The sequence below is a fragment of the Ornithorhynchus anatinus genome, chromosome 14, assembly GCF_004115215.2.
Source record: "Ornithorhynchus anatinus isolate Pmale09 chromosome 14, mOrnAna1.pri.v4, whole genome shotgun sequence".
In the NCBI taxonomy this organism is placed as follows: Eukaryota; Metazoa; Chordata; class Mammalia; order Monotremata; family Ornithorhynchidae; genus Ornithorhynchus; species Ornithorhynchus anatinus.
This window is the reverse complement of record NC_041741.1, coordinates 7,895,506-7,922,825: the sequence shown is the minus strand read 5'-3', so window position 1 is coordinate 7,922,825 and position 27,320 is coordinate 7,895,506. Positions and strand designations below refer to the sequence as shown.

Here is a 27,320-nt window from a genome sequence, read left to right as displayed (position 1 = left end):
GGCTCAATAAATACCACTGAATGGACTGATTTATTCATCACTAAATGCATTCCTAATGATGGATCCTCAGAGCAGAAATCACTACTGGTCCAGGGAAGACAGACTACAACGTCAACAGAAATAATTCTCGATTACAGCAGGAGTAAAGAGTGCTATGTTGAAGGCATACAGTTGACATCTTACAACACGTATCCTGACAGTACTGAAATCAGTCAGGTTGTAGGTTCGTAGAGAGGACTTACTGTACTTACGACTTTAGGAAAAGGCTACTTTATTAGAGTTCATATAAAGCTTACGCTGTTTGTCCATATCCTAAGCCACAAATTATTTCTTGGCACATTTAAGATTAGTCTACAGATACTGATTTGATTCTTTCATGAGAATCATTTGTACTAGAATTTCTAAAAGCTGCATAAAAGACTTAAGTAGTGCTAGAAATCTCAATTTCCAACCGCCGCTGATCAAGAAGATCGCTCACTTTTTTTTTTTTATACTGCTCAGTGTCCACAGGATTGAATGAGAGCTCCACTTAAATAAAAAATCACTTAGGAATGTTTCACCATCAGTCATATGTGAGCATTCACCTCACTTCATTTATATTCCGCTTCAAGGACTCTGATGGAAAAATCTTATGAGAGTCTGTTCACTTCAGTGATGTCTGAAATGGAGCCCCCAGATACATTCTGACAACCAAGCTATAACCTCATCATTGAATGACTTGAATCTTTTGCAGAAGACGGTTATTAAAATAAGTTACAAGGAGAAGAAACAACCGAGTTCAAAGGTATGTACATAAGTGTTCTTAGTTAAGGGGCATAGAACAAATTATGCAAAGAAAAACAACTTCATTTAAATCATGTAAAGGCCTACGACCCGATTTTGAACACTGGGCTTTCAACTGTCAATTCTCACTCTTGGATTAAAACCACATTCCGAGCATATTTCTGAAGCATCTTGGCTTCGTACTTTAATGACTCTATAGTGATGGAGACCTAAGGGCAAATGGGTTTGTTCTTAAAATGTCAAGATGAAATCTCACAGATGACAGATATGCCCTCCTGAAATTCCACCTCATCCAGGAGGGATTCCCCGATTAGTTTTCTTCTCGAGAGGTCATCTTCTCCCGACTACCACTTCAGCACTTATGCACTCACAACCATCTATCACACTCGCATGCAATTATCAATTTACATACCCTACTATTTCAACTCTTATTTATTCAGTTATCCATCATTCCATTCTCTTTTGGCCTGTCTCCCTTTAGACTGTAAACTCCTTGTGGGCAAGGACTGTGCCTTCTACCACTCCCGCGTTCCACCAAGATACGTGTTGTAAAGTACACATTAGATGTTAAAAAGCTACTAATTAATTGCCTGATTAATGACCCTGAAGAGCCAAATATCCTTCCCAGCATATTTACCTCAGTATATATCTCATCCTATCTGTGATCACACTTTAACACTGTCTTTTGTTGGTCCTTTTCCTACTCACTTAACCTCTCTTTCAATTTCCCAACTATAAAATAGGTGATAATGGTGCCCATTGGTAAAGTATTTTGAGAAACTTGGGTAAAAGACAACGCATAAGGGTAAGGAATTATTGTTCTCGGTCCACTCCGCTTTCCCAGAGCCATCGTCTTTTTCTGAGGAGATGTACTTATTATCCTTAACTCAGAGTTGTAAACTGGCTCTGCCCCTGCTCGGGTCCCACTTGTGATTTTAAGCACGATCCCAAGAAACCAAACAAAATATATCCAAAATGTAGCCCTGATTTATTCTCCGCATTCACTCACACTGGTGAATTCTGACTCAAAGGTGAACCAACACGAACAGCCGAAATGGAGGACAAATGAAGACTGTGAGCCCCATGTGGGAGAGGGACTTTCTAGGTGCAGAGCACTGTACTAAGCGCTTGGGAGAATACAATACAACACGTTCCCTGCCCACAAGCAGCTCACTGTCTAGAGGCGACACACACATACGCAGAATAGAATAAAAAGACCTTGATGTCATTCCCACAGACAGTAAGAATTAACTCTTTGTCTTTTCACTCTTCTCAGATCAGCAATGAGTTTCAGACTTTGCCTTGAAACTCTTCCCAATATAATCTGGCAAATGATTCACAGGAGGGGAAAAAAATTGGCTTGAGTCGGAATGATCCAGATCATCTGTCATGGTGCTTCCCAATTCCCTGGCTGATTAAGCAGGGCTCCACTCAGCTTTGGTTTTATACATCTGGATTTAGAAAATTGGGAGCTGGGGGATTCCATATGATGCTCTAGCTCCCAGCAATCTTTGCTCCCTCCTGTCTTGCGCCTCATGAAGTCCTGATTTATTACCTTAAGAACAGATTTTCTTTAGTCTTGATTCTTCAGAAAGAAAGAATGCAGTTTTGCATGAGGACTGGTGTGCAAGGTTTTAAGGTAGCACCGATTTCTCCTTTTGGTTGAGTTATAGGTTTTTCTCCACAGACCGGTACCTAAAAGCCTATGACGGGACTCAAAAGATCGTACAGTCAATAAATGCCCCTTGGACTGTAATCTCCTTTCTAGCAATGCTGCTGTAGTGTGCTCTCCCAGGTGCTTAGTAGAGTGTGCTGCACACCGTCAGCACTCAATAAATACCACTGATTGAGACAGTATATTACTCTGCTTTCACAACAGATTAGGATAGATGGAATCTGAACCATCCCCAACAGACGTAAATGTTTTCATATAAGTGCCCAGAGAATGAAAATCTACTATTACCTTCCTTGGTGAACTTTAAGGGACATATTATTAATCAATCAATGGTATTTGAGTGCTTATTGTGTGCAGAGCACTGTACTCAAACTCTTGGGAGAGGACAATACAGTAGTGTTGGTAGACGTGATCCCTGCCAACAGGGGGTTTATGGTCTACAGGAAGAGAAAGAGATTCAAATAAATTACAGATGGGGAAATAGGAGAGTATAAGGATATATATACACAAGTGTCGTGGGGCTTGAGTGATTATCAAAATGCTTAAAATTACTTGTACCCATTATTCAGGAATTTGACAATTTATTGCCCCAAGGTCATCTGTTTAAGCCACTAAAAAAATATGTAAAAACGGATTTTACCCATTAAGGGGGTGTGAGTTACTGCTGGGACTACACATTGAGAAATCTCTACTGAAAGGCACCAAAACATACATATGAATACCATTATTATTATTGGTTTAAAGAGGTCAACTCATTTCTTGGTAAGAGAGCGTCATGCTAGCTTGTCTTTGAAAAGAGCCCAGGGAGTCTTCCCCAAGTCAATTCTCTCCTTGTGTCTGCATTCTCCTTACGTCAGTCTTCCCTTTCTCTCCACTATCCTTTGAGAGCAACAACAATTATGGCTCTATTAAATAAAGATGAGAGTCGGAAGGAGTGCACTTCATGCAGTCCTATTTCACTGTTGAACTTTGACAACCAAACAGTAGCCAAGGCTCTTGTGGTTATCTGAAATGATTGTCCTGTCAATCATACATGGAGATCAATCTGCTTTTATTAAAAGCAAGGAAACCTTGTTGTAATATTGGAAAGCTTCTTAGAATCAGTCATCATTCAGACAATGTAAAGCTAGAATGATTTTTTTGATGCAAAATCGTCTGGGGAGAGAGTGGGAGTTTTGTTTTAGGTATTTTAAAGCTTTTAGTTTGAAGGAAAACCCACCAAAGTTAAAATACTATATCATCAAAAATAAGCTTCTGAAATGACCAGTAATTTGCAAGTTAATTTTGTGTATTAGAACACTGCTCTGATTCAAATGTGGAAGACTCTTTTCTGCTTTTATAATTGAATCTTACCCGTGCAATCACTTTACGTTTTCACGTTATTCATATGATCATAACGAGTTATTCATCAGAATGAGTGGGATCATTCTGAACGCTGAAGCGATTTCATTTCTTTGAATTGCACTTCAGTATACAGAAGACAGCTTCAGAGAATTGTAGAAACACTTAGGTTTGGTGTTTTCATGGTTTGCTTTAAGACAGTGGGCACCTTTCATTACTTTCTGTGGGAAGACACAAAACGCTAGACATTCTTCTCATGATTACCCATTCTAAAAAAATTCTGACACTCCATGTGTTTTTCTTCCCTCCCAAACAAGCATTTTATTTTATAGTTTTTGGAATTCTAATATAAGACTGTATAGAAGATCCATTCAATAGTACTTATCGAGCGCTTACCATGCGCAGAGCACTGTACTGAGTGCTTCGACTGTACAATTCGGCAACAGACAGAGACAATCCCTGGCCAATAAGGGGCTCTAAACGATGTTGAAATGGTGTTCCAGTCCTAGTGCTAGACTGGAGTGATTCAATTTGTTCAGTTACTGAGCACCTACTGTGTATGCACCACTATAATGAATGCTAGGGAGAGCACGGAAGAAGCAAATGATATGTATTTTGACACTTAGGGTTAAAGGCAGATGGTATTTATTTACAAACCAAAAAATCAGGGGGAAGAAAAAGGGTACCAAGGACAACCAATAGTGTGCCTTGGAAAAGTGAGGCTCTGGTAACGAAGGGCATCGTCTCATGCTTTCATTTCCCTTTCGGTGGAAGGAGAACACTCTGTTTTCACCTACACCGCTCAGATATTCTGCAGGTTGTAGGACTATAAGACTGTAGACTTTAAGCTTGTTGGGGGCAGATGTGTCTGTTATATTGTAATCCCCCAAGTGCTTAGTACAGAGCTCTACACACAGCAAGCGCTCAATACAACTGACTGACTAAAGCGATGCCATTGTTGAGTCAGACTAATGGTCAATCGAATGATAGATCGAGATTTCATCCTCCATGTGGAAGTGATGTTCCTCAGCTCTTTCAGATATTCTTATCCGCTCCACCAGATTCCCTTGGGATGGAGAAACAGCATGGCCTAGTGAACAGAGCTCAACCTAGGAGTCAGAGGATTTGCTGTGTGACCTTGGGCAAGTCAGTTAACTCAGTTTCCTCAGGTGTAAAATGGGAATTCAGTATCTCTTCTTCCTCACACTGAGACCGTGAGTTCCATGTTGAACAGGAACCGTGACTGACCTGATTATTTTGTATCTATATTTTGGGTTGGAAAGAATTCAGGTCCATTTCTTTTCCTACCTAATTTACGAAATAGATTTTGTGGAGAAGCAGCATGACCTGGTGGAAACAGTACATTCCTAGGAGTCAGAGGAACCTGCGTTCTAATCCCTGCTCTGCCACTTGGCTGCTGTGTGTCCTTGGGCAAGTCGGTTAGCTTCTCTGTGCCTGTTTTCCTCATCTGTAAATTGGAGATCAAATACCTGATGTTCTTTTCCCCTAGGCTGTGAGCCCCATGTAGAAAAGAGACTATGCCTGACTTGATTATCTTGTATCTGCCCCAGTGCTTAGTACTGTGCCTGTCACACAATAAGTACTTAACAAAGAGCACAGTTACGATGATTATTAGGAGCGTCAGCATTCCTCTCCAATTTCTGATTAGCAAATTGGGTAGAGTTCTAAGGAAATCAGTAAAAACAAGGGTATAAACATGAAGTCGTACAAGGGTGCGAGAGTGAAAGAGTAGGCTAAAAATCTGAAGCGTTTTAGTTCAAATACAGAAGTGTTGAGGGATGAAATGAAACGCAAAAGTGGTAGAGACAGTACTGGATCGACGTGACTTGAATAAACTGTAAGCTGCTTGTGGGCAGGGCCTGTATCTACCAACTCTGTTGTACTGTACTCTTCCAAGTGCTTTTACGGTGCTCTTCACAGAATAAGCACTCAACAAATACCATTAATTGATTGAGGACTGTGAATTAATCTGGGAAGGCTTCCCTGAGGAGGAGGTGTTCTGAAGTTGAATATACAATGAAACATTCTATGTTCTCTAAGCTATCTTAGTTCACTCAAAAGTGATAATAAAAGTAACACTGCTTCTATCGGGAGAACTTGGTATGAAATAGTGATTTTTTTTTTTTTGCAATTAGTAATATTCAGTTCCCAGTGAAGTTAATCAATAGTTTAAAAAATGTTCAGTAAAATAACTTCTCAGTGGGAAAAAAAAAACCTATCAAAAGTTACACTGAACAAGAACTGGATCCTTTGGGATAATGCATTAATTCTTTTATCATTTTTACTGAACAACTTGGAGGAAAAAATGTCCTTTTTTTTTTCAGCTGGATTGCCAGGTCAGAAACCAAATATATTTCACTTCTCTTTATTTTCAGAATTAAATCACTCTGAACTTTTCCACTTCTCTTTGGGGGAGTATTAAAAGGTGAGGAGGTGGTAAGTCCAGTTTATTAACTTTTGTGATTTCCCATAGTTTCTTCAAATTCTTTCAGATTAGGGGAGAGATAATGACATAAAACACATTTATTGCATTTTCTGGGCTAAGTTATGAGGAAAAACCCTCAAATCCATTTTGAAGTTCAGTGGTGGCCCCATCATTGCCTGAAACCCGAATAGCACCTTCGTTGCCCCAAGTCTTTGTTCTTTCCGGCTCTGATTAATGAGAGTTGTAAAACAATGGCTTGGAGGTACTCGATATTGTCTTACTTTTTAACTTTGGAAATGTCATCACTTACTTTCCTTTTTCCCTTTCTTTCTCTTTTATGGTTATTTTCCCCAAATCATCGCTGCCGTACTTTTTCTTTATAGAGTAACGATGGATGGCTCAAATGCCCTCATCTCTCCATCCAGTTTGTACCGTCATTTTTTCTGGAATTTGTTAAGGGCTTTCCACGTGCCAAGGACTCTACAAAGCCACAGGGCAGATACGGTACAAGCAGATCGGACCGAGTCCTGTCCCATATGAGGTTCACGGTCTAAAAGGGAAGGAGATGCCCATTTTACAGATTAGGAAACTAAGGCACAGAGAGGTTAAACGACTCGACCAAGATCACACGGCAGATAAGTGGCAGAGTCAGGATTAGAAACAGATGCCTGACCCTCAGCCTGGTTTCCTGTCCCCCTAGGCCATGCTGCTTCTCAATTCTGCTCAGAATGTGGATATCTACCGGGTGTGATGCACTGTACCCAGATCTTGGGAAAATGTGATGGAAGCATAAGACACTGCCCACAAAGAGCCTATACTCTAACATCAATCAATATAGTATCTGTTGAGTGCTTACTATGTGCAGAGCACTGTACTAAGGCTCGGGAGAGTTCAGTAAAGCAGAATTAGCAGACATATTCCATTAGCCTACAGCCCAGGGGAGGAGACTGACATCAATATGAATAAATAATTTACAATGTATACAGATATGTATATATATGTTATGGGGTTCGGGGCGGGGCAAATATCAAATGTCCAAAGGTCACAGATCCAAGTGCACAGATGACAGAGAAGGGAGAGGGAGCTGGGAAAAGAAGGCTTAATGATGGAAGGCCTCTTGGAGGAGATGTGACGTTAATAACGCTTTGAAGGTGGAGAGAGCGATGGTCGGGTGTATATTTTTTCTCCACTAAGCACTGCGGGTGGATACAAGTTGATCAGGTTGGACACAGTCCCTGTTCCACACGGGGCTCTCAGTCTTGATCCCCATTTTACAGATGAGGTAACTAAGGCACAGAGAAGTTAAGTGACTTGCCCAAGGTGACACAGCAAGAGGAGAAGTAACATACTAGTTACTACTGTTACAGAAGTAACAGTAGGAGAAGCAGCGTGGCTCAGTGGAAAGAGCACGGGCTTTGGAGTCAGGGCTCACGAGTTCGAATCCCAGCTCTGCCACTTGTCGGCTGTGTGACCGTGGGCAAGTCACTTAACTTCTCTGTGCCTCAGTTCCCTCATCTGTAAAATGGGGATGAAGACTGTGAGCCCCACGTGGGACAACCTGATTCCCCTATGTCTACCCCAGCGCTCAGAACAGTGCTCGGCACATAGTAAGCGCTTAACAAATGCCAACATTATTATCATTATTATTATTACAGCAGACGAGGGGCAGAGCTGGGATCAGAACCCAGGTCCTTCTGACTCCAAGACCCGTCGCGATCCACTAGGCCACACTCCCTTCCATATGTTCAGTAAAAGGCAGTTCCACCCTAGGGGGAGGATGTGGTAAAAGGGGGGAGATAGATGAGGTTGGGGCACAGTGAGTAAAGTGGAGCCGGAGTGGAGGGTGCGGGCTGGGCTGTGATGGGAGATCAGTGAGGTGAGGTGGGATAGGGTGAGCCGATTGAGTGCTTTAAAGCTAATAGTAAGGAATTTCTGTTTGATGAGGAGATGGATGCGGTCACTGGAAGGTCTTGAGGACTGGGGAGATACGGACCGAACGTTTTCGGAGAAAAATGATCCATACGGCAGAGTAAAATATGGGCTGCAATGGGGAGAGACAGGAAGCTGGGAGGTCAGCGAGGAGGCAGATGCAGTAATCAAGGCGGGATAAGGTAAGTGCTTGGATCAGCAGAGTAGCAGTTCGGATGGAGAGGAAAGGGTGGATTTTAGCAATGTTGTGAAGAGGGGGGGACCGACAGGATTTGGTGACAGCACTTTGGAGGCAGCTCGGTTGGGGAAGAAATCAGTCAGTGATATTCGCAGAGCGTCTGCTATACACGGAGTACTGTACTACGCATCTGGAAGGGCACGACATAACGGTTGGTCGGCACGTTCCCGGCCCACGAGGAGTTCACAGTCTAGAGAAATCCCCCTTCTTTTCTTCCTCTAAAATCCTCTCCTAAAACGGGGCTTCACCCAAATTACACTATGATCCCTCCCCTAGACGCACATCCTAATGCAAGCATCATGCGTATTCACACACCCTCACTAGGGAAGCCATACTTACCAATCAATCATTAATATTTGAGTGTCTGCTGTGTAAAGAGCACTGTATTAAGCACTTGGAAGGTTACAACGGAGTTAACAGACATGGTTCCGGCCCTCAGATGGGTGGGGGGGCGGGGGGGGGGGAGGAACAGGCGTTGAATCTCCATTTACAGATGAGAAAACAGGCATAGGAAAATTAAGTGACGTGCCCAATTTCACAGAGCAGACAAGTAGCAGACCTGGGATTAAAGCCCAGGTTCTCTGACTCCCAGGCCTGTACTCTTTCCACTGGGCATGCTGCTCCTCCAATTACAAGCAATGAGGTGTCTGCAACCTAACTGGCCCATAATCTCAGCATTTCACACAGAGTCTTCTCTCTAATAATGTCGGTATTTGTTAAGCGCTTACTATGTGCAGAGCACTGTTCTAAGCGCTGGGGTAGACACAGGGGGATCGGGTTGTCCCACGTGGGGCTCACCGTCTTAACCCCCATTTTACAGATGAGGGAAGTGAGGCCCAGAGAAGTGAAGCGACCTGCCCACAGTCACCCAGCTGACAAGCGGCGGAGCCGGGATTCGAACCCATGACCTCTGACTCCAAAGCCCGTGCTCTTTCCACCGAGCCACGCTGCTTCTCTCTAGTTCGTACACCGGGTGTGGAACGGTTCCACCGGCTCTATTTTGTGTGGTCTCCCAAGTGCTCCGTACGCTGCTCTGCGCACGGTAAATACCCTCGAGTGATTTCCCCCATCTGTCCCTTCCCCACTTACCTCCGGTTCTTCTCACCCCCGTTCTTTTAGCTCATATCCTCAGGAAAATTCACTGCAGCCAGAGCGGGTAAGAGGGGAAACTGAGGCCCCTGTAAGCATTCAAACCCCACTGCTAGCTCCCCGGAGAAGCAGCATGGTGCAGTGGAAAGAGCCCGGGCTTGGGAGTCAGAGGTTGTGGGTTCGAATCCTGGCTCTACCACTGGTCAGCTGTGTGACCGTGGGCAAGTCACTTCACTTCTCTGTGCCTCAGTTCCCTGGTCTGTAAAATGGGGATTAACTGTGAGCTCACGTGGGCCAACCTGATGACCCTGTATCTACCCCAGTGCTTAGAACAGTGCTCTGCCCACAGTAAGCGCTTAACAAATACCAAGATTATTAAACTTATGAGACGGCTTTCCGCTGAGCAGCAATTTCTTCACTTACCTGCTCTGGCTACCACCTCCCCACGTCTTGCTGGGTTTCTGAGCATTCTCTCCTTGTCACGGAGCCCGGCAAGAAGCGGCTTAGTAGCGGTAGGAACTGTCAATCTGGCCACTGGGACTAAAGAGACGATCCCGCGACCTATAGATAACGGCAGCCCAGACATTTGATTTCTTTCTTTTTTTTTTTTTTTTGCTCTCCAACTCATTCTTTGTCGACTGGATCTTTACTAATTCTGACCCTCCCCATTGGACCTTCATGGAATCCTTCATTGCCCACTCTGAAGTTATTAAAAGTTTTACCTGCCGGAAATCCCTTCCTCTGTTTGTCCCGAGGCTGCAGAGCCTGAACGAAGACACAGGTGGATACCTGTTTATCTGAACCCATATATGCTTTTTGATATGATTTTAGAATAAAAACATACTCTGATGCCAACTTTGTTCATTTTAATAGGATTCTATGCTGACATTTTCTCTCACCGAAAACGAACTGTACGACTCGAATCTGTTGTCGGGAGGCAACTGTTCACCAGATCTCATCATGACGTTCTCGTAACTTCCTAAATTAAACATAGGTGATACTTACTCTATTCTTGATTCAACTGGCAAAAAAAGGATTCGAAAGCTTAAGTTTCAAAAATTAGACATAATCTGATACTAGCAGATCACAAACATTTTTAGTCCATCTCTGAGCCAATTTTGAATTATATACGTGTGTGAGTGTGATGTGAAAATGTAAAACCATTTAGGTAGAAATAATACACTCTCTAGCCTTTTCCCAACGCTAACATCCATCTTCATACAAAGATGTCTGTGGCCACAGAAAGTTAAATTATGGATAGCGTGAATCAGGAAAAAAGCAGATCGGAGAGAAAGGGAGACATCAATTTTACAGCCTGATTGTCGCCGACTGACCTACGCAGCAGATCCATTTTCAATTTCTCAGCGAGATTGTTGACAAGAAAAGGGGCCACCATTCAAAGTGGGAACTTCTTACTCTCATTCAGTGATGGCAGAACTGTAGTAGGGCAGTGCAGAGGGGGATGAAAGTCATGAATGTATGAAAGTCATTCATACATTCATTTATTCATTCATGAAAGTCAGTAAGGAAAGTCACGCCCGGTGCCAGTTTGATTGGCACTGCAGAAAGTACTTAACCATTAAATAAATGCCCTCACATCAGTCATTCTGAGCAGGAAAATATTGCCTTTGGTAGGTTCAAAAACGGATTAAAGGAAGTTGCCAAGTTTTCAAAGGAAGTCTGTAAGTCAAGACAAGAGATGTGGGGCTATTTCTATTCCCACTCACTGGACAATGTCTGGGGAAACAAAAAAAAGGGAAAGTTGAATCATTTACTGCTTACCTCACTGCTCTATGCTAGATTGGTATTCGTGCTCCTGTTGTCTCCAAGTAATCTGCTATTATGATCCACTGCTTGAGTCAATGCTTTACTCTGTTTTTAAATTGATTGTTGGGCCAAATCTGCTCGGGAGTGCCCCATTTCGGTCCATGACGCAGCAGGCTCTTGGATATCAGTTTCTTCTTTGTTCCACTAAGTAAAAGGTGTCTCGGTCAATGCTAGAGCTAATCAAAACAAGCTAAAGGTGGGCCAGGAACTGTAAACTGTAAACGCCTGGAATAGAGGTGGTAGTGATAGTAATGATAATAATAATGATCATGTTGGTATTTGTTAAGCGCTTACTCTGTGCAGAGCACCGTTCTAAGCGCTGGGGTAGACACAGGGGGATCGGGTTGTCCCACGTGGGGCTCACAGTCTTAATCCCCATTTTCCAGATGAGGTCACTGAGGCCCAGAGAAGTGAAGTGACTCGCCCACAGTCACACAGCTGACAAGGGGCAGAGCTGGGATTCGAACTCATGACCTCTGACTCCAAAGCCCGTGCTCTTTCCACTGAGCCACCCTGCAGCATTCATTCATTCAACAGTATTTATTGAGCGCTTACTATGTGCAGAGCACTGTACTAAGCGCCTGGGATGTACAATTCAGCAACAGATAGAGCAGTGATATCTACTGAGCACCTACTTAGTGTTGTCGTTCCCTCCCCCCACCCATCCCCGCCATACGCTTGGGAAACTGTCACAGACCTATCACCAAAGAAGAGGCTCTTTTTGAGGAAAACCTTCATAAGGAACAAGAGACAAGGAGGAAAAAAAAAAAGGGGGTGCCAGGTAGGCTTTGAACAGAGCTGTAGTGTCACTGATTTGAAAGGGGGGTGCGGGGTCCAAGAAGTAGGAAGGATTCAAACCAAGGGCCTGAGGAGGAGAGGAGACAGCGAGAGACAGCGAGAAGATTCTCTTGGGAGAATCAGTTGTATTTATTGAGCATTTTCTGAGTGCAGAGCCCTGTTCTAAGTGCTAGGAAAAGTACGGTACAACAGAGATGATGGATACATTCCCTGCCCACGACAAACTTATAGCCTGGATGGGGAGAGAGGCATTAATATAAATCAAATAATTCTGGATATGAGAAACATGAAGTGTAGTCTGGGGCGCGGCAAGAGAAGAATACTCAGGGAAATCGGTAGCCACTGGGGGCTAAGGGATTTTCCCACCTAAGTGAACTTCCTTCAGGGATAGTATAACTAATCCTATGCCGTTTCCACTTAAAATCATTTCCTCCGACCTTAGGTCTAATGCTGAAGCAATGCTATGATAATAAAGAATGATGGTATTTGTTAAGCGCTGACTATGTGCCAAGCACTGCTCTAAGCACTGGAGTAGATACGAGGTAAGCAGAACGTCCCACGTGGGACTCACGGTCTTAATCCCCATTTTACAGATGAAGTAACTGAGGCCCAGAGAAGTTAAATGACCTGCCCAAAGTCACACAGCTGATTAGTGGCGGAGCCGGGATTAGAACCCACGACCTGTGACTCCCAAGCCCGGGCTCTGTACACTAAGCTACGCTGCTTCTCCAAGCAGCGTTACGTTATGAGGAGCAGCATGGCATAGTGGATAGAGCATGGGCCTGGGAGTCAGTATACTGGTCATGGGTTCTAATTCCAGCCTCGCCACCAGTCGGCTGTGTGACTGTAGGCAAGTCACTGTGCCTCAGTTACTTCCTCTGTAAAATGGGGATGAAGACCGTAAGCCCCAGGCGAGACAGGGACTGGGAACAACTTGATTTGCTTGTATCCACTCCAGTGCATAGTACAGTGCCTGGCACATAGTAAGCGCTTAACAAAGACCATAATTACTATTATAATCATTATTATCATTACAGCCATACCACTGCAGAGAATAGCCACATTGGAAAAAAATGAAAGTATCTTATTTTAGGGGTACTGGCTTTCAATTCCGCTTCAATTACGTACCCCTATCTCTACAGTTAGAGAAGCGGCGTGGCTCAGTGGAAAGAGCACGGGCTTTGGAGTCGGAGGTCACGGGTTCGAATCCCAGCTCTGCCACTTGTCAGCTGTGTGACTGTGGGCGAGTCGCTTACCCTCTCTGTGCCTCAGTTCCCTCATCTGTAAAATGGGGATGAGGACTGTGAGCCCCTCGTGGGACACCCTGATTCCCCTGTGTCTACCCCAGCGCTTAGGACAGTGCTCTGCACAGAGTAAGCGCTTAACAAATACCAACATTATTACTGAAGAGAAGAATCCCGCTGGACCCATTTCTAAAATCGTTGCTTCAGTTATTCAAAATGTTGTTTAGTTTAGGCTATAATTACAGAGATTTAAGGAAATCTTAAGGCTTTCTCCTCAACACAGATATAAACAGACAAAATTCTTTGTAGAACCCTAACTCTCATTTAACTTAAACACTTCCCTAAGTAACATTCATTAAACTGTGAGAATTGATATCATTCATTCCGATATCTTGTCTCCACACAGAAATTCTTCTCTGCCGGTAGATTTTAACTCTTCTGAAACGATGTTGCGAGGTAATATTGTTGGCATTCGTGGGACAGAGACTATTAAACAAGTAATAGGATTTGAAAGCCTGTCGCTTGTGATATTACAAAGTATTAAACAGCCTCTGAAATTATGTCTTAAAGAATTTGAAATTAATACAATATGTCCACAATTGTCCTGTCTTTTAAATGTTTAAGTACAACACGTGTTTTCTAGGCACGCACTGAAGAAGCCGCTTAGAAATGCCGAACGGTTATTTTTAATTAATTCTTACAAAGTAAACACCCAAGATGCAGATTCTTTAACTCTATTCTACAATTTTATTTTCACTGATTGTCTGGATATTTCTAAAGTAGCATATTAATCTTTATATTTGCTAATTGGGTCTTCGGCATCTCTAATGAAAAAGAACTTCTACAAAGGTGACTCATTCAGTGGTATTTGAACGTTTACTGTGTAGCAGAGCACTAGACTAAATTACTGTAAAATGGAAAAAAAAATAAAACTTAATCAAGCTCACCGAAATGGTTCTTGACAATCCACCATTTAAAGATGAGCCCATGATACCGACCTCAAGCCAACAGCTAGCAAAACCACTGCTACGGAGGAAAAAAGTTCTCCTCAATTCTTTGAAAGTACATTTCTACGGCACCGAAAGGGATGGATTCTTTTAAGGTAAAAGCTCTACAGGTACTGTCTCAGGAGTAGCAAGTGTTGGGCTAAGTGCTCAGAATTGACCGCAGAAAATTATTTAATCTTTTGTCCAATATTCACGTTGGCTAGTCTCTCTTTAAGGCACAAGGAATAAAAAGCATTCGGTGAGATGACTCCCGAGGGTGCCTCTTTATGAGAATTATGAAGCTGATACGTTTTTGATTAGAACTTGCACAAACCTAGGCCGGGTTAGCCTCTCAAAAGCCCTCAACACAATGTAAGAACACCGCTCCAAAAATGGGCCTTAGAAAATGGTCCAGGAAAAGGAACTGCCGCTCGATTCCTTTTTCAGCCTTTCAGTTGACTCCCATACAGGGAACTAGGGGTTTGATGCATAAAAACCTGCCCAGCTCATGGAACATTCACCTAATCATAATCGACTAACCTCCTCGTCTGGAATATCATCATCGTCGCTGTCAACCAATCTTTCTATCAAGAGCCTGCGAGTTCTAAGCAGCGTGGCTCAGTGGAAAGAGGCCGGGCTTCGGAGTCAGAGGTCACGGGTTCGACTCCCGGCTCTGCCACTCGTCGGCCGCGTGACTGTGGGCGAGTCACTTCACTTCTCTGGGCCTCAGTTCGCTCATCTGTAAAATGGGGATTAACTGTGAGCCCCACGCGGGACAACCTGATTACCCTGGATCCACCCCGGCGCTCAGGACAGTGGTCGGCACGTAGTAAGCGCTTAACAAATACCGACATTATTATTGTTATTACCAGGCATCTGGAAATATTCAATGTGAATTGAAGACAGCACCTGCCTGAAAGAAGCACCATCCCAGCAGGGAAAATACACACACCATCCAGCAACATGAAGCCAGGTAGGGAATGTGGTAACCCGGGAATAAGTACCAGTCTCCTCCTTTCTTCACCCACTTCCCGCCCCTTGTCTGACTTAGAACGGGAAGAGTCGATAGAATTTCCTCATTGGTTGAGAGTCTATGGACGTGTCGCTCGTCCTTCACTGGCCCTCCATTTCAGCTGCGGTGAACATCATTAATGACAGTAGCGATAATAAGAAATGGTGGTATCTGTTAAGCGCTTACTATGCACAAAGCACTGTTCTAAGCGCTGGGGGATGCAAGGTGATCGGGTCGTCCCACGTGGGGCTCACAGTTTTAATCCCCATTTTACAGATGAGGTAACTGAGGCACAGAGAAGTGAAGTGACTCGCCCGAAGTCACACAGCTGGCAGGCGGCAGAGCCGGGATGAGAACCCACGACCTCTGACTCCCAAGCCCGGGCTCTTGCCACTGAGCCACGCTGCTCCTCTGATGATTGCGGTAATCGTTAAGCACTTGGCACGCGCCCAACACTGCACTAACTGCTGGGAGAGAGAAGAGATAATCAGGTCGGACACGGGACACCCGACATGATTAGACCGTCAGCCCCGATTAGACCGTAAGCCCGTCAAACGGCAGGGACCGTCTCTATCTGTTGCCGACTTGTTCATTCCAAGCGCTCAGTACAGTGCTCTGCACACAGTAAGCGCTCAATAAATACTATGGAATGAATGACATGACACGGTCCCTTTTTCTTGTGTTTTCCTACCGAGTTTCCACAAAGAAGAAATATGGGCCTGGGAGTCAGGGGGCTTGCGTTCTGATATCTGCTCTGTCACCTGCTCGGTGGCCACGGGCAAGTGACTTAATTTCTCTGGGCCTCAGCTTCCTTACAATAATGTTGGTATTCGTTAAGCGCTTACTACGTGCGGAGCACTGTTCTAAGCACTGGGGTAGATCCAGGGGAATCAGGTGGTCCAACGTGAGGCTCACGGTTAATCCCCATTTCACAGATGAGGGAACTGAGGCACAGAGAAGTTAAGTGACTCGCCCACAGTCACACAGCTGGGAGCCGAACCCATGACCTCTCACTCCGAAGCCCAGGCTCTTCAATACCTGTTCTCCCTCTTACTTAGATGGCGAGATCTCTACGAATAACCTGTGTCTACCCCAGCGCTTTGCACGTAGTAAGCGCTTACCAAATATCACATTTATTATTAAAGCATCCCTAGAAATCTGATGCTGTGGTGGAAGTGTTCAAACCGCACAACGGGGCTCGCTGATAATCTCTACCACCACAACACAGTGCTCCGCACACAGTAAGCGCTCAATAAATACGATTGAATGAATTCATCAAAGAAAACCGGGTCCCTGAAATAGACCTGACAGGAAACTACTCGATGAAGCGCAAAAGGAACTTTACTCTGCTTGAGAGAGTACAATAAAGTAAATGCGATTCTTGCCCCTTTAAGCGTCTACGGCATCTTTCATAATCTAGTCCTAACGTCTGTGAAGTCCGTCATCCTTCAGGAAAACGAAGCCCTCTTTTATGGAACAAATTCCAATTTCTACCCCAAACTGACTTAAAATCTATTGTGATTTACACTGCGTTTTCTGTTTGCACGTAATACAGATTTAGACCGCCCCTGGGATTTCTCAGAAGTCCGGATGATCAGTCTTTCACCCATCACTCTTGGGCCGCCGCACACATTTCCAAGCAATCAATAGGCTATTAATTACTAAACAAACGGCCACACTTAACTCAGTGGAACTAAATTAAAGCAACATACTCTAGAATGCGGCCTGAAGGTCAACAGAGTCACGGTGTCGAATCTGAGAGAGGACACAACCCTTGAGATGAAACTATCCCCTACTCGGCATTTACCGAAGTTAGTGAAGGTAAAATGTCCAATGTGATGGTGGGGAAATCAGGGGTCTGTAAGACCGCCGCTGTTATAATAATGTTGGTATTTGTTAAGCGCTTACTATGTGCGGAGCACCGCTCTAAGCGCTGGGGTAGGTACAGGGTCATCAGGTCGTCCCACGTGAGGCTCACGGTTAATCCCCATTTTACAGATGAGGCAACTGAGGCACAGAGAAGTGAAGTGACTCGCCCACAAGTGGCAGAGCTGGCATTCGAACTCATGACCTCTGACTCCCAAGCCCGTGCTCTTTCCACTGAGCCACGCTGCTATGATTCCATAGGACATTGATACAGTGTTTATTACGAGTTTCACAACCTTGTAATAAGCCAGTGACGTATCTTCACATTTTACACTATGGTACAGGGCCTAGAAAGCTTTTCAAGGAACATCGAGAGAACATTTATCATATGCCCAAAATCTATGGGCAGCTGCTCTAACGGGTTTATACAATACCTGGAGCCGGCAGAGAGATTGGGGGTGGTTTTCATCCTCTGTAATTCTCTGGTGTGTTTGACAGACCGAGTCAAAAGTTGTAAAAAAAAAAAATGTATATCACCATTCGTTATTAATAATAATAATAATAATGTTGGCATTTGATAAGCGCTTACTATGTGCCAAGCACTGTTCTAAGCGCTGGGGTAGATACAAGGGAATCAGGTTGTCCCACTTAGGGCTCACAGTCTTCATCTCCATTTTACAGATGAGATAACTGAGGCACGGAGGAGTTAAGTGACTTGCCCAAGGTCACACAGCTGACAAGCGGCGGAGCCGGGATTAGAACCCCTGACCTCCGACTCCCAAGGCCGGGCTCTTTCCGCTAAGCCACGCTGCTTCTTATTAGCTGGGAGGGTCAGTTAATTTTTTCCCAGCACGGTTTCCCCGAGGCGGGTGAGACTCTCCCAAGCACTCGGTACAGTGCTTTGCCCACAGTAAGCGCTCAATAAATACGATTGAATGAATGAATAAGCGTGCCCCTGGCAGAGGGATTGATCCTGGCTAAACCGAGAGTGATCAGGAAGAATCAGACGGGGTACAATTCTGACTCGACCATTCCTAATAACAGCCCAGGGAATTTGGGGTCTTGTGGAGCTTTCTCAAGCAACCAAATCTGCATGGTAGCTGATGAGGTCTAGCTGTGGCGACATGGAGGTCTTGACTACCAGAGCTCTCCTGCATCCGTCTTGCTGCACGCAACACAAATATTTTATTTTATTTTGTTAATGAATTGTACATCGCCTCGATTCTATTTAGTCGCCATTGTTTTTACGAGATGTTCTTCCCCCTGACGCTGTTTATTGCCATTGTTCTCGTCTGTCCGTCTCCCCCGATTAGACCGTGAGCCCGTCAAACGGCAGGGACTGCCTCTATCTGTTGCCGACTTGTTCATCCCAAGCGCTCAGTCCAGTGCTCTGCACATAGTAAGCGCTCAATAAATACTATTGAATGAATGAATGAATGAATGAACACTCATCCCTTCAGCAGGTCTGCGTAAAATAACATCTTTACACTTGGGAAGTGTGCCTTTCTAAACTCCTTAGACTCGCAGCTCTGGCCGGAACAGGGACTGTGTCTGACCTGATCATCCCTACTCCAGCACTTAGAACGGTGCTTAGCACACAATATGGGCTTAACAAATACCACTGTTATTAATTACGATGATTATTATTATGACCAAGGAAGTGATTTGGCAATCAGGAAGAACGTGACGAAAATCTCCGTGCATATCCGTGTTACCGGTAACTTGGGCCGACGGAGCTAACATATCTTTGCAGAAATATGGGAACAAAATTTTGTGGCACAAAACCATTCAGTAAGGAATGCTTAATAAAAGCCGCTTGAATCCGTCAATGGATCTAGATCGTGGCCTTGAGTAATTCCCACACTGTCCTGCTATAATCATCTATTAGTCATGATAAACTGGGTACACAGGAATAAACGATCCTTTTTGATATCCAAATATTAATAGACTCTGTATTTCCGCCTTGGGTATATGTACTTTGCATAATTAAAGGATGATCTCTTGGAAACAGATCAAAATGAGTTCCAATTACCGAGTCATATCTAGAGATTAGTTGTCCTGTAAAGAAACAAATCACAGAACCTTGGCAAAAACAAATAAATTTCAAATCCTCCTGTTTACACTGTCGCATGGTCTTCTCAATCGTATTAAAAGACAGAGTGAGTCCAATAAACATCATTTATAAAGTAGAAATCTGCATGATATGATCATCTCACAGACTTCCCAGTTTCTTGTCATTAATCTTTTCCATAAATTGTTTAATATTTTCTCTGGGATTAGCACCTCTGGCATAACCGTACATTGTAAATTAAGGAAAGGTGCAAGCCCCCGTTTTATTTTGAGGGGAGAAGTAATACATATGTGACTGGTGTTTCATTACAATAAATAACGAGGGCATTTTAGAAAAATTACAGTCTTTACTGATCATTCTAATATTTAAAAAGTGATTAGCACACCTATCCATGATTTCTCTGCAAATTTTGAAATGGCTCGTTAGTATATGCAAATGAGGACATTGGCAAGAGATCTGTAAGCACGATAGCATACAGAATAATATTCTCTTCTAAATAAACATTTTTTCTCTTCCCAGGAACATTACATTTCCCCAGAATGTCCACGGTTGACTGCTTTTGTATATGTATTTCATTTAAGCGCAGTCCAACTTCCCCTGCCCCAATGTTATTAAAAGGATGATTCTGTTCTTTTGGAATCAACCTATTCAGCTTGAGGAATATGAAAAGCTGGGAATTTATCAAATGAAAGTGGCAGGTTAAAAAAACCCACCACACCAATATTACTAGAAGAGAAAATGTAACGAAAGTGCAAAAAGGTTTGCCAAATAAAATAGAACTGCCGACTTTTGGCTTTTTCTTAAATTGAATATCCTATGAAATCATTCATTTCTATTCATTCAGTCAACTCAGAGAAACGTTGATGCTGGGGCTTCCACACGTATTGATGAAGCTGAAAGGCCTGTTCGACCGTTGGGCCTCAACATCTTATCGCCCTCTGCTTATTTCTGGACTGGAGGCCCCCGGGCCTGGGTGGCAGTCAAAGGATTGGAGGTCGCGTACCCTTAAATCTCATTCAATTAATCAATCATCATTGAGCACTTACTCTGGGCAGAATTCTGTCCTGGGAACTTGGGCGAGCACAGTAGAATTAGTAGGCATGATCTCTGCTAGCATCCGTCTCGGTGTCAGATTTCTCCACCAGCTCACTCCAAAGCAGAAGTTTCTGCGTTCAAGAAGAAAGGACAGATATCACCTAAACCGTAAGCCACTTAAGGGCAGGGAGTGTGTCTTTCAACTTTATTACAGCGTACTCTCCCATTAGCTGAGTACAGTGCCCCGCACATAGTAAACATTCAGGAAGAACTACTTTTTTATGATATTTGTTAAGCACTTACTATGTGCCAGGCACTGAACTAGGCACTGGGGTAGAAAAAAGTTAATCAGGCTGGACACAGTCCATGTCCCACACGGGACTCATCGTCTTAATCCCCATTTTACAGATGAGGTAACCGAGGCACAGCTACCAATCAATTGCTTTGATTGATCGATTGATTTCCTGGAAAGAAATGAGGTGGTGATGATCCATTCTGCTTCCTCTCTCTTGGCCTCACAGCAGACCAAATGGGTCCCAGGGGTCAGAAAAGGAAACATTTTTCCTTCACAATCTCTGTCTACTTTCCTGCAACTTTCCACAAGAACTCAAAGGTAAAATAGGTAGAAGCAAACAGAACATCAGACTGCTGACTTTTCCCTTGGCCTGTAAAAGAACCAGGGTGGTTAGATCTAGGATTTTTTTTCCCTCTGAAAGAAAAAAAAAAAATCATTACAAAAACAGGACGGTAGTGGAATCATTTGAAAAATGGGCATGCAATTTTGCCAGAGATTTTGATGGTGAAAATATCGATGCCCCTTTTCAGCCGTTCAAAAACGCTGCGGGTCCCCGATCAATTGCCTGTAATTATACGTCGCTCTGCGCTATCGCAAAGATCCATTGCTATAGGAGAGGCACAATAAGGTGAAAGTGATCGATACCCTGCGTTTGGATGTCTGAGAATTTTATCTCATTAGGATATGTTGGTGGATTGTTTTCTAGGGCTTTTGGAGCCTATATTGATTTGAATGTCTCAGACACCTTCATTGACAAGCTGTCAAGAAAGAAAATGCTGGTTCTTATCGTACTGCCGCGCTTATAGATGTGAGCCATACAGAGTCCACCTGCTACTTAATGGAACTCATTAGACTTGGAAAAGTATCGTTGAACTGTTAGCTGGCTTTCCTTATAGAGAGACAAACACGTTCCCTCTTAGACAAACAACTTTCTAGACCTCACAACTGTCATTTTTTAACCACTGTCGAGGAGTCCGTGATAGCTTTGATTTCCTACGTTACCTGTAAGGGCTCTAGGAATCGGGAGATCTGGGTTCCAGGCCCAGCTCTTCCACTAGCCACAGACGGACCGGCTGGGCCGTGACACATGTCATGACATCAGCGGGGATGGCTTCTGACTGAAAATCCAAGACTGCACTCGCATTATACCATTTATCCACCTACCCTCAGCCAACGGCACTTATTTACACATCGGTAACTTATTTTCACGTCTGTCTCCTCCTTCTAGTCTGTGAGCCGGTTAAGGGCAGAGAACACGCTTGCCAATCCTATTATATTTGCCTAGAGTCAATTAAAAAATTAGAAGACGTGAATCATTATAGACATAAGAACTAAGTAGTCTCTGAGTGTCTACTGTATCGGATTGAGACCTTGAGCCTCAGTTTGGACAGGGACTGGGTCTAACCCGACTTGCCTGTACCCACCCCGGCACTTAGTACAGTCCTGGCCCATAGTAAGCCCTTAACAAATACCGTAATTATTATTATACAAAGGACCGCGCTAAGCGCTCCGGAAAATATAAACAAAATCAGACACGATCCTCGACTGGAAAATCTAGGTGGGGGAGTGATAGAGTTGATGTCTGTAATTTTTTTATGCCTCTATCATAAAAAAGATAAAGAAATTTCAGACCTCAGGACCATTTAAAAATTAATAATCAAAGGTTAAAGGTAAACATAGGTGAACGAGGAATACTTTCCTAAGTCTCTCCTGATGTTCCTTCTCTGCAGGCACGGTGTTCGGTCCAGCCTGAGGTCGGTCAGTCAATCGTACCTATTGAGTGCTTACTTTGCGCAGACCGCTGTACTGAACACTTGGGAGAGTACAATATAGCAGACACATTCTCTGCCCACAATGAGACTGGAGTCTAGAGGCCTCCCCAGTGTTCTGATATCTCTGGGCTTTGGAAGGGGAGTCTTGTTCGGGGGATTAACAAGGGATGGTTGTAATGACCTCTCCATGAACAGTGCTTGGCAGATAGTAAGCACTTAATAAAAACAATAATGATAATAAAAACAACAGGATAGGCCCTCACCAACGGCGCTGTCATCTTCCAGGACAATGGAAAGATCTTAGGACGGGGGTACTCACGTTGCAAACCATCGCAGTTTTGCATGTATCTTTATGTGTATTCTGGGATTATGTCTCCCCTTCTAGACTGTTAGGTTCTTGAGGGCAGGAATCACGTCTAATAATAATTGTGAAATCTGATAAGCGCTAATTATGTGCCAAGTACTGGGCTAAGCTCTGGGGTAGAAAAACATAGTAAGATCAGACATCGTTCCGGCCCCACCTGGGGTTCACAGTCTAATAAGAAGGGAGAGCGAGTATTCCGTTCCCATTAGAGACACGAAAACTAAGGCACAGAGAAGTTAAATGACTTACCCTAGGTCCCACAGTGGGCAAGTGACTGTGTCAAGATTAGAACCCAGGTCTCCTGATTTTTAGTCCCTTGATCTTTCCACTAGGCCACATTGCTCCTCCATTACTAACTCGGACTAAATTATTCTCGTACACTAAATCTGGCTCATTCTGTACTATTTTCCTCTCCCAAACACTTAAAGAATAATAATAATAATAATAATAATAATGTCGGTATTTGTTCACCACTTACTAGGTGCAGAGCACTGTTCTAAGTGCTGGGGTAGCTACAAGGTAATCAGGTCGTCCCACGTGAGGCTCACAGTTAATCCCCATTTTGCAGATGAGGTAACTGAGGCACAGAGAAATGAAGTGACTTGCCCACCATCACACAGCTAAGTGGCAGAGCCGGGATTCGAACCCATGACCTCTGACTCCCAAGCCCGGGCTCTTTCCACTGAGCCACGCTGCTTCTCTGAATACACTAACACACACACACAGACACCCGCACACTCATTCATAAATATGCATTTACACACACATACTTGCTCAAGAGGGGGGAAAAAAACCCTTCAGCACACTGAGGGTAAATCCAGGTAGATTCAATAATAACAATTATGACATTTGTTAAGCAATTACTATCTACGGGGCATCAAGATCCCGGATCAAGACAGGAGGAGACGCTAGCACGGCCCTGCTCTTTTCCCATTGAGAATTTTCCCAAAATGATGGATGAATGGAGGTTGAAACTTTATTAGAACAGGGTTTTTCTGTTGTCGTTGACAGTCTCGGGGCGAGCTTTAGCCAGAGATGTTCACAGATCCTAGACAAACCTGTGAATTGGTCACTGGATACAGAGGACGCTGTAACCAAAGATTAACCTGTCGAGCTTCGCATTTTAATCACTGCAAATAATCTACTTGCCTATAATCGATATAGATAATCAGAGACACGGCATGGGGAGAGCAATCATTTATCCAATCCGGACGGGGAAATTCTGATCTGGGGGACTTTCTGGCTTCCAGTCTGAAAGTTCGACGTTGCTCAAGGGCACGTTTAAACTAATCTATTTAACAGAAGTTGTATCATATGTGATACTTTCTTTGCACTGGAAGATGAAGCCTGGCTTTTAATATAAAATACCTTCCAACAGAAAATAACACCACAAAACGACAGGACTTTCATCTCCTCTAGCACAGTGAAATTCACGTGGAGTCTGTGAACAGAATTTTTAACAACATACAATCCTCTTGTGTTAGAGATGTCAAAGTAGTACTTAGACTTTGAAAACAGTTCCAAATTCCACTAGACAACTAAACACGGTTGTCATCAAACCACCTCGGATAGGCTCATCTTAGAAGGCCGCGGGGCAAATTCCCGAAAAGTGACACTGAGACCGGAGGGAGGCCCCATAGGGTGAGACGGAAGTCCTGGAGACGGGAAGAAGCCTAAAACCCCGTTTCAAAATCTTGGTCCTTAACACCCTGCCTCCAACACTTCTTCCTTAACCCCCTGTCTCCAAACCTCTCTCTTTAACGTCCTGTCAACAGTTGTAAAGTGTCTCACCCCAAAAAGCCACTTAATACTCTTAGGACTTTCACATTCTCCTACATAACTGCTCACCCAAGCTGACACATGCAGGGGACAGGCCTGTCTTGATTAGCGGGTCATCAGGTCATTCGGATTCCGTTGTTAATACTACTACTGTTGGTATTTGTTAAGCGCTTACTAGGTGCAGAGCACTGTTCTAAGCGCTGGGGTAGATACAGGGTCATCAGGTTGGCCCCCGTGAGGCTCACAGTTAATCCCCATTTTCCAGACGAGGGAACTGAGGCACAGAGAAGTGACGTGACTTGTCCACAGGCACACCGCTGACAGGTGGCAGAGCGGGGATTCGGACCCACGACCTCCGACTCCCAAGCCCGGGCTCTTTCTACTGAGTCACGCCTCTCCCCTTTGTTAAGAAACTACGGCCCGCTCTCCACGTCAGTATCGGAACCGAGATTCTCGCTTCCTAACAGGCGCTCCGTTCGTGATTTTTCTTCACAATAAAAACATTTATTTGGTTGATATATAATCTTCTCTAAAGTCACTCTTTTCCACTCTGTTCTCTGCATCCTTCCCCATCCTCCTCCTCCACTCTTGCTGCTCCCCCTTGTGTTCACTGATGTTTCTCAAACTCTTCTCTACTGAGAGGAATTTCCTTGCGTCTTTCCTTCCTACAACTGGGTCACACAGTTCTGTAAGCATCCAGACTCTAAGGCTCTACTCGCCTGTCGGTAGGCTAAGGACTGGAATCCAAAATTTGCGCTCCGCCTGATTTTACTTTTCAGTAGGGTACGGAAATAGCTGTGGAAATATCCGGCAGACCGGATACTCTCCCCACATTCAACGCCCTTCGGTAGTCACATCTCCTCCAGGAAATCTCTAATCTCTGCCTCTTCCTACCCATCTCCTCTGCCGTCTTACCCACGCACCTGAGCTCTCACCCCTGAAGCACCTGAGCACTCTCCCCACCCTGTGCCTCTACAGTATTATAAATAGACTCAAGTTCCTTGACACCAGGGATGTGTCTAGTACCACTTCTAATAATAATAATAATAATGTTGGCATTTGTTAAGCGCTATGTGCAAAGCACTGTTCTAAAAAAAATAAAATTGTGGTATTTAAGAGCTTACTATATGCAAAGCACTGTTCTAATCGCTGGGGGATACAAGGTGATCAGGTTGTCCCCACGTGGGGCTCACGGTCTTCATCCCCATTTTACAGATGAGGGGACTGAGGCACAGAGAAGTGAACTGACTTGCCCAAAGTCACACAGCTGGCAAGTGGCAGAGCCGGGATTAGAACCCGTGACCCCTCACCCCCAAGCTCAGGCTCTTGCCACTGAATTCTAAGCGCCGGAAGGATATGAGGTGATCGGGTTGTCCCACGCGGGGCTCACAGTCCTCATCCCCATTTTACAGATGAGGGAACTAGGCCCAGAGAAGTTAAGTGACTTGCCCAAAGTCACACAGCTGACAAGCAGAGGAGCTGAGATTCGAACCCATGACCTCTGACTCCCAAGTCCGTGCTCTTTCCACTGAGCCACGCCGCTTCTCACGCTGCTTCTGCTGTAGCGTACTCTCCCAAGCATGTAAGACTGAACACCGCTTGAAGTACTTCAATCAACCAACTGTATTTATTGAGCGCTCAGTGTGTTCAGAGCACGGTGATAATAACAGTGTTGGCATTTGTTAAGCGCTTACTAGGTGCAAAGCACCGTTCTAAGCGCTGGGGGGATACAAAGTGATCAGGTTGTCCCACATGGGGCTCACAGTCTTAATCCCCATTTTGCAGATGAGGTCACTGAGGCACAGAGAAGTTAAGTGACTTGCCCAAAGTCACACAGCTGACAAGCGGCGGAGCCGGCATTTGAACCCACGCTCTCTGACTCCCCAGCCCGTGCTCTTTCCACTGGGCCACGCTGCTTCTCTAAGCGCTAAGCACTTGGTACTAAGCGCTTGAGAGAGTACAATGTAGCAGAGTTGGCAGACGTAACGAGGTACTACTGATTGATTAAATTCTGATGCCCTGCGGTCACCAAACTCTCCGTCCCTGGCCCGCGTCAGATGAAAGTTTCTAAGGACCCACCCAAGCGTGGGGAGAGATGGGTTTCGGACTGTTGATCACCAAATTGGGAACGGGGTTGTCTCGATAGATTATAATCTCTTTGCGGGCAGGGATTGTGTCCACCAACTCTGTTAAACTGAACTCTCCCAGTGGTTAATACAGTGCTCCGCACACAGTTAAGTGCTCAATAAATACCACTGATTGATTGACTGGTTCAATCATCCTCCCTCCGCATAAAATAATGTTGGTACTTGTTAAGCGCTTACTATGTGCAGAGCACTGTTCTAGGCGCTGGGGTAGATACGGGGACATCAGGTCGCCCCACGAGAGGCTCACAGTCTTAATCCCCATTTTACAGATGAGGTAACTGAGGCATAGAGAAGTGACGTGACTTGCTCACAGTCACACAGCTGACAAGTGGCAGAGGCGGGATTCGAACCCATGACCACAGAAGTGTGTAAACCCCTGGAGGTCTGCCTCTGGGCATTTAGTTTAAGCAACTGCAGGCACTGCTGCTCTTTGCTGGAAAAGTAGGCTTCAGTAAGTGCTGAGCACAGTGTCCTACGTGAGGTAAGTGCTCAATAAATAGCACGGATTAATTCTAATCTTAACAGAATAATCTTAGAAAATTATGAACAACATTGGTTTCTATAACATGGAAAACCAAGAAGCTGAGAGAGAACCTTCTTATCCAAACTATTTTGAGATGAAT

At 44.3% G+C, this 27,320-nt stretch overlaps 1 long non-coding RNA gene across 5 annotated transcripts in view; it reads right to left on the bottom strand.

The window, feature by feature from the left end:
• The window catches only part of LOC103168400, a 348,055-nt gene that overhangs the window by 63,329 nt on the left and 257,406 nt on the right, over positions 1–27,320 (bottom strand). For 4 of the 5 annotated variants that reach the window (XR_485418.3, XR_003764394.2, XR_485419.3 and 1 more), the window contains one exon: positions 20,352–20,471. This is a non-coding gene — a long non-coding RNA (uncharacterized LOC103168400). Of the gene's footprint in view, positions 1–17,652; positions 17,717–20,351; positions 20,472–27,320 lie in introns of those variants that run through there. The other variant, XR_485420.3, reaches the window with a different exon arrangement.